The sequence below is a fragment of the Brassica napus genome, chromosome C3 (genome assembly GCF_020379485.1).
Source record: "Brassica napus cultivar Da-Ae chromosome C3, Da-Ae, whole genome shotgun sequence".
In the NCBI taxonomy this organism is placed as follows: Eukaryota; Viridiplantae; Streptophyta; class Magnoliopsida; order Brassicales; family Brassicaceae; genus Brassica; species Brassica napus.
The window spans coordinates 13,009,578-13,017,587 of record NC_063446.1 but is presented as its reverse complement, the minus strand read 5'-3'; the positions used below and the strand labels follow the sequence as shown (position 1 = coordinate 13,017,587).

The 8,010-nt window shown below is 35.4% G+C and overlaps 1 long non-coding RNA gene across 1 annotated transcript; it reads left to right on the top strand.

Moving 5' to 3' along the window:
• The first annotated feature begins 5,463 nt into the window (after positions 1 to 5,463).
• Positions 5,464 to 7,428, top strand: LOC125584290. The gene is made up of 2 exons (XR_007321268.1): positions 5,464 to 6,820; positions 6,920 to 7,428. It is a non-coding gene; the product is annotated as an uncharacterized LOC125584290 (long non-coding RNA).
• Positions 7,429 to 8,010: the final 582 nt, after the last annotated feature.

Below are 8,010 nucleotides of genomic sequence, written 5' to 3'. Positions count from 1 at the left end.
CTTGAAAGAAAGTGGTCGAGACTATACTTATGATCTCTACTGATCAAAACTATCCTACAGATCAGTATGATAAAGAGGCAAGAGATGTGGTAACCATATTGAGATAACACCACGAAATTTTACACTATATGGCATGATAGGATTAGCCATCCTAAAGTCTAAACTTGATGCAAAGATTGAAAAGGCACAGAGTTATCCCGTAAAAGATCTCACGTTGTGAAACATGTACACAAAGGAAAACTCATTAGGCTTAATTGTCCCAAGCACCACGACCTTATAGTATGGTCATGAGGGGGAGAGAGGATAAACCCATGATCAATACTACAAGTTCGTGTACCACTATGGTCTAAGACCATGTTATGTTATATGGCTCGGCCATTACTCGGCCATAAAGGACCATTCCTCGGCCGTAGAGGCCATGATACAAACGGCCAGACCAAAGAGGCCATTACCCGGCTGTAGAGACCATGAGAATAAACGGCTCGGCCGTGACTTGGTCGTGACTTGGCCGCATAGTGCAAGCTTGGCCGCACACAATCCATTACCTATAAAGGTTCGGCCAAGTAAGCCATTACCTATAAAAGGTTCGGCCATGTAAGCCATTATCTATAAGACTAAGATTCTAAAGTCTATAAGCTTGGAGACATTATGTTTTACATTATAGAATGATAATATGCATCAGGCCATATAAGTGAGCATAGATATTCCCGTCTCAGATTGAATAGGGTCATAAAACCAGACATACACCATCTTAAGAGATTTTGAATAAACCACCACATACATACATGTGCCGTCTAGGATGGAACCTCAGAAGAGGATTGGGAATATATAAGAATAAGATATTCTCCCCGAAATCAAAAGGACCGAGAGCCAAAACATGGGTGATCAAATAGTGGCCAGGTACGGATTGCATGAAACAAATGAATCCGAATATTAAAGGAGAAAAGTTATAAGCTGGATAAAGAATGTTAAAAGTACGAATGGTTTTAACCATCATTGTATTGGCAAAGATCATCGGACTAGAGATTATGATTTAAGACGTCCAAAGAAAGATTATATAAAGCTAGCTAATTGAGAAACTAATCGAAATGCCAGACACTGGCCCGAGAAATGACTAACCAGCTTAGCACCAAATGAATGTCCTAGAAGAGACATAATCAAGTTGCTATAGAGTCTATACAAGATAGACCAAGTGTTCCATAAGATAAAGGAATCTCGGATAGAAAAATGGTGCATAGAATACAGATCCAAGATTATAAGAGAAACCATACCAGACATTGAGAAAAGGCTGCGCAGCTACACATCTAAGGTACCAAACCATGTAGTCTTGAGACGCCAAGCTACTAGGTAATAAAGGTCCTGGATAATAAGATCTCAAATCTATAGATCATGTCTGGAACAAAATGGAACCACATGAAAGTGTCGACACACACACACATTTGTATAAAGATACATAAAGTTATAGCACTTGAACATAAAGAGATGAACGAGGATCATGAACCCACGAAAGAGTACTCATACAATCATAAAAGATCATAGAGATTAGAAAAGATAAAACGTGGAGGTTCAATGTATCTAAAAGAGAAACGCCATCTGATAAACCAGTGAAATAGATGGATCTTGTGAGATAAAGAAACCGTGAGAGAAGGTACATGATCACGAGGTCTAGAGTGTTCATGTCTTCCTACTAAACAGCATTAGATCATAGCTTGTTATACAAGGTACTCACAGAGATCAAAGGAACATATTATAAGGACATAAACTCCTATGTGGTGGATGCTGCTACAGATTTTCGAAATTGAAAATGGTCTGGTCATAAGAAATAAATTAGATACAAATAATGTAGTAAGCAGCATATGGATCACTGGATAAGATGAAAGAACAGCTTCGTTCCTAAGCTGATTCATGGACTGAAACATAAAGCAGCTGCATATAGTATGTAAAAGAAATTGATCACGCATGATCATTGATCTTGGAGTTGTATAAAAGACAATCCAATACAGTCCATATATTTGAAATTCCTTGTGATTATACTAAATCTAAAAGAGGTTAGTAGGCATAGAATAAATCTATGTGGGTGTCCGATCAAAAGCGTCCGGCCCCGGCCCTTCAAACTAAAGATGTCTGACTCTGTCCGTCTAAGGGCGTCCGGCTTTTCAGCAAAGAACGTCTGGCTTTTCGACTAGACGCGTCCGGCTTTTAAAACTAATAGACGTCTGACCCTTCTTCTTGATCACGGGCTAGTAGAGACAAAAGATCAACCAGATACAAATGTATTATATTCCATAAGCTTGTGAGAGCCGAGATCTATGACCTTATAATATATATTTCAGTGTGTGATATAATCCACAGCAACAGAGGTCATGAGACACCATCAAGAGATGGATAAAGGACTACAATGTCCGAGATAGATATGGTACTGCCTAAGGCAAAGAAATCGATGTCCACATCCATGAGAGTGTTCGGCCGCAGAGCCATAATGAGAGATTATAAACTCACAGCAATGATCATTGATCTTGAACACTCATGAGACAAGTAGTGGACATGTATAGACGAGGTCTATGACCCAGACATGGATCGGCCAGATCGAGACATAGGTTCATGATAACCATGTCTAGTACATTGTCCATAAGTACTTATTTTGTCCAATCAAAGTAAAGAGTTAACAGTAGACGATCACGTCTAGACTATGGACACATGCAAACACGATTTGCAAAGACCCAATAGTGATCCCCGAGAACAATATGGTTCACATTATTTAGCACACATGCTTTACCGGGACACTCGATGTCAAGAGACATGAGAAACGACCTAAAAGGTCAAAGTGGTCTAGATACGGCTTAGTAATGAACTTGGCCGATTACTCCCTTCCTACATATACAGGAAAGATCATGCATCAGATGCGTAGAATGTAGAAACCTACACTGAGGTTCACATCAGGGGGAGTAGTGCGTGTTGTACTCTTTTTCCTTCATCATGGTTTTGTCCCACTGGGTTTTCCTGATAAGGTTTTAATGAGGCAACATGAAGCGTACTACAAATCTTGTATGGTTATGACATCCAAGGGGGAGTGTTATAAATCATGGAGTGGATTGCCATTAACCAGGCCCGGACCGAGACCGGCCCAATACCTAGAAGATGGAGAGATGGCCGAAGCCTAGAGAGAGGAGAGAGAGAGCCGACTTCAGGAGAGAGAAATGCGGCCATAAAGCTTGGAGAAAAGGAAATCCTTTCCTTTTCCTAATAGATGTAATCTTTCCATTATTATGTATTAGTAGTTTTCTTAATCCTAGTGAGTTTAGGTTTTGGATACCTTCCATTTATCTTCATCTTGTAATCCTTATATAAAGGAACCCCCTTGATCATTAATAAGAACACGGAGAAATATTCAGTCTCTAAACTCTCTATTTACAACAGGTTGGGTTTTATTTGATTATGGTTTAGTTTAGTCCGGTTTATTATCTGAGATTGAAGATTTTATATTTGTTTTATAAAACCGTGACAAAACCAAGATTCATGGAGAAATAGATTTCAAATTTTTTTCTCGGGGATAAATAGCACGTAGTCATAGTTCGGGAGACATTTGGTGCTATATAATACTTTTCGTGGGGAAATAGCTCGTCGATCCTAAATTTTTAGATAATAAACAAAACAGTTACATCAGGTTGGATCTATAATTTTTTAGAATCTAATATATAAAACACACAAAATACATATCCAAAATTTATACCACTTTAGGCAGAAGACTTCGGAAGACTTCCTGAAGACTTCGTGGGAAGTCTTCTAGCATAAAATGCATTAGAAGACTTTCTAAGAAGGCTTCTGAGAAGTCTTCCGAGAGTCTTCTGAGAGTCTTCTGAGAAGTCTTTCAAAGTCTCACAGATCTGGAAAAACCTGCAAATTTAAAAACATTCAAATGACTTCAAAACAGAGAAAAACTTCAAAAATGAAAATGAAAATTTTATGCTTACAAAATAAACAAAACAGTCACACTATGTTGAATCTATAGCTTTTTTAGAATCTAACATATAAACACACACATAAATTCATATCCAAAATTTAGAGATATACCTTTGAAAGAGTGAAAGATGAGAATCATGTAATGAAAAACCTGCAAAAAGAAGATAAATTAGGGAGAAGACATAAGAAAAAGTGAGAAATGGATATAAAGTTTGGTGTTTTGATGTTCAAAGAGATTAAATAGAGGTTGGAGAGTTTTAGAGCGAGAAACATTACATTTTTGTTGCAGTCATTTGAGAAGAAGAAAGAGAATGTGTAAAATTTCTTTATTTATGGAGACAAAAATTCCAATTAGGTTAAATATTTTCGACCTAGAAGACTTCTGGAAGACTCATGGAAGACGTATGTAAGACTCATGGAAAACTTATGGAAGACTTTGATTTAAGCGTGAAACCTAAATTATTCCAAAAATTAGGCGGGACCCTAAATTTTACTTAAATTTAGGCGGGATGTATCGGAAGCCTTCTTTTTAAGTTTTCTGTGAGTCTTCTAGACCCTAAAATCAAATAACTATGCAAAAAAATCTTTTTAAACTTAAAAAAACTTAGAAAGTGTTAAAATCAAATTATTAGATACTTACTAAACGTATATAGGTCAATTTGAAAAAAAGAAAAAAAATGAAGATAAGATTTCAAATCTAACCCTAAAGATACCAACAATACTATAAGATATGTTACCAAACCATAAACCAATGATTCATGAACCAATCTACATTCACTCATCTATGTTGAAAATAATTCAATTTCAGTTAAACTAAATTTACATCATTGAAAAATGTTTATTATTACATGATTTCAAATTTGAATCCATGAAAATATTTTTTATAAAAAAAATTAAATTATTTTTAGGATCTAATCCACGAGAAGACTTTCTCTGGAAGACTCCTGGAAGACTTATGGAAGACTTTGATTTAGGCGGAAAACCTAAATTATTCCAAAATTTAGGCGGAAACCATAAATTCTACTAAAATTTAGGTGGGATGTGTCTGAAGACTTCTTTTTAAGTCTTATGTGAGTCTTCCAGACCCTATAATCAATTACCTAAAAACACTTTCTTAAGCTTAAAAAAAAACTTATAAAGTGTTTAAATCAAGTTATTAGATAGTTACTAAACATATATGGGTCAATTTGAAAAAGAAAAAAATGAAGGTAAAATTTCAGTATCTAACCCTAAAGATACATATAATACTATAACATATGTTACCAAACCCTAAACCAATGACTCATGAGCCAATATACATTCACTCATCTATGTTGAAAATAATTTAATTTCAGAGGAACTAAATTTACATCATTGAGAAATATTTATTATTACATGATTTCAATTTTTTATCCAATAAAATATTTTTTATAAAATTATAAAATTATTTTTAAGATCTACTGAACGAGAAGACTTATAAAAAAATCATCATAGAGAAGACTTATAAAGAAGTCTTCTTTAACAGATGATTATAATGGTAAAATTGAATACATATTTTTGGTTTGTTCATAAGAGGGTTATTGTAATTTCACTAGGCTTTTGGATTACTTTTGCATTTGATTGAATTTGAGCTACACTTTTGTATTCAAAATCATGTTTTGCGATTCCGTACGGGCCTTTTTTTGCTTTTGGATGGGCTTCAGTCCGTTCGTCACGGCCCTGCTAAACCTGATCGTCTCCTTTGTTCATCTGATTTTGACTTGGGCGGGAAAGATGAATCTGATCATCTTCTTCTTGCTGTAATTAGGTCAACCGACTATGGAGTTTCTGGAGGTGTATTTGAGAAGAATCTTGGTAATGAATCTCTGGATCGAGCTTTGTTCGTGTCGTTTCGTTTGAGATTCTTCTCCTCTTGACCGTTATGGGATGCATTGATTCAAGCCATTAACGACTTTCTTTAATCCTTCGACCCATTACAACTACGTTTAATCATTCAATGCATATTCCTCTCTTCTCAACCTAAACAGGCTATGTAAGTACCTACCTGTGGAATGGGTGAATATCAATCTCCGAACTGCGATTTCATTATCCTGTAATTGCATATAATTTTTTTCGTAATTGTTATGTTTATACTAACGAAATCATTGTATTTGGATTTGTATATGGGTTACCTAGAAAAATGGTTTCTTCTGGAGAGATTCTTTGCTAGGAGATAATTCTTCTGAAGAGTAGCAGTGGTGAGTGTTTGTTTTGGCTTACTTTGTATCATTAGAGTCCGTTTCTTGATTTTTTTTTTTTTTTTTGTGTTGTTAGGTTGATATTTTAGATCTCAAGCATACTGTTAATTCACCGATTGATTCGTGCATGGTATGGCGTCTTCTATATTCACATTGATTTCTTTTCTTTGCAGTGTCTCTTCTGCTGGAAGAATATAAAATTTTAGAATGCAAACTCTAGCTGCGCCGTACTCTCCATGTGCACGTACTGCATAGAAGTGGTTCCTTCTTATATGCATATGTCCATAAGGCTGAATTGTTTTGAGTATTAGTTCCTGGTTTGAAGGCTGTTTCTTTCAGCTCTGTCAGAAAATTTTCAGTAAACTTATCTTGAGTGGTTTAATCTTACAAACTACTAATTGTTTTGTGGACCTTATCTAAATACATTTTTCTTTTTATTGTTTGCTGGTAGGTACTGAAATGAATTCAGTTGTGGCGGAATGATGAATATCACTGCACAAGAAACAGTCCTGCTCAAACAATGTCAAGGATTCTTATCAAGGTACTGTGTTGAGATGACTGTCTCGGATGACTCTGCTGTGTTTGTAGGTTTTGCGATGCAATGGAGAAATATTCCTGCTTCTGCAGTGTCACAAAATGTGAAGGTAAAAGTTCTAAGCACCCCTGCTTTATTTGTTGGTGCTTCATTAAACTCTTGGCTCCGTATACTCACAATATTTAATTTGCACATGGCGATGAACAAGAATACCCGCAGAACATGGCCATTCCACAATTCCTAAGGAATATTGTGGGGGAGGAACTTCACATTAGACCTCAAGATTTCTCAGTTCAATTTTTCATCTGAGCAACAGTTATTTACCATCACACACAATTTTTTACCGCAACCAGCACCCACCACATCCTAATTTTGGTATTTAGGTCAGTTTACTATCTTGGCTTTATCATTTACATATTCAATACATAGCAGTGTGATCTTAACACTGTCGCCTTTACAGAAAGGTCATGACAACGCATGCAGTGATATCTCAACTCTTGGAGTTCATAATGCTAACCTGTGGTGTCAACTACCCTGCAGGCTCTTCTATTTTAATTCTCAAATTAATAAGTTTTCCAACAACTATTTGTTTATGGGTTTTTAATCATTTAGTTTTAAACTTTTAAAACAATCATTCAGACTCTTGCAAGAAAACTATGTTCTCTGCTTCAGTATTATTGCTATTGGGCCTATAAATTAGATTGGATCTTATTATTACTTAACTCCAAAATAAATAAGTATGTCCTTGCTTTGTTGTGAGCTAAGAGCATAAGAGAAACAATCAAATGTACGACTTGGAAAACGAGTGTGATACTTCCTTCTGCTACAAGAAAGTGATAAATTTTGTTTTCATAACTAAGCAAAATATGTTAGCTAATTGTCTTGGAGTATTATTTTAAAAATCATAACTAATACAAAATTATCTCAACTCCTTTAACAATTACCAGCACCAGGTTGACAAAAGAAAAGACATAGTTAACAAGTTTGGACGACGATAAAAAAAACCGGAATCTTACAAAAAATAAAGAGTGACATACGTCCATTTTCTATGTGATAACTAATTTTTTCAATTAGTTTTGTAATTCTATGCATCGATGGGTTGTTTCTTAACTTTTTAATTAGCTGTTATATAATTTTATCAGACCAAGATCTTGCTCACTTTGAACTGGCCAAGCCATTCACCACTGTCACTCTTACGCTTGACTTTGAAACACGCAGCAAGAAATTCTTCACCTTTATGAACAAATAACACTTATTTAAAATGCGTATTGAAACAGCGAGGTAAACACTTTCACATAA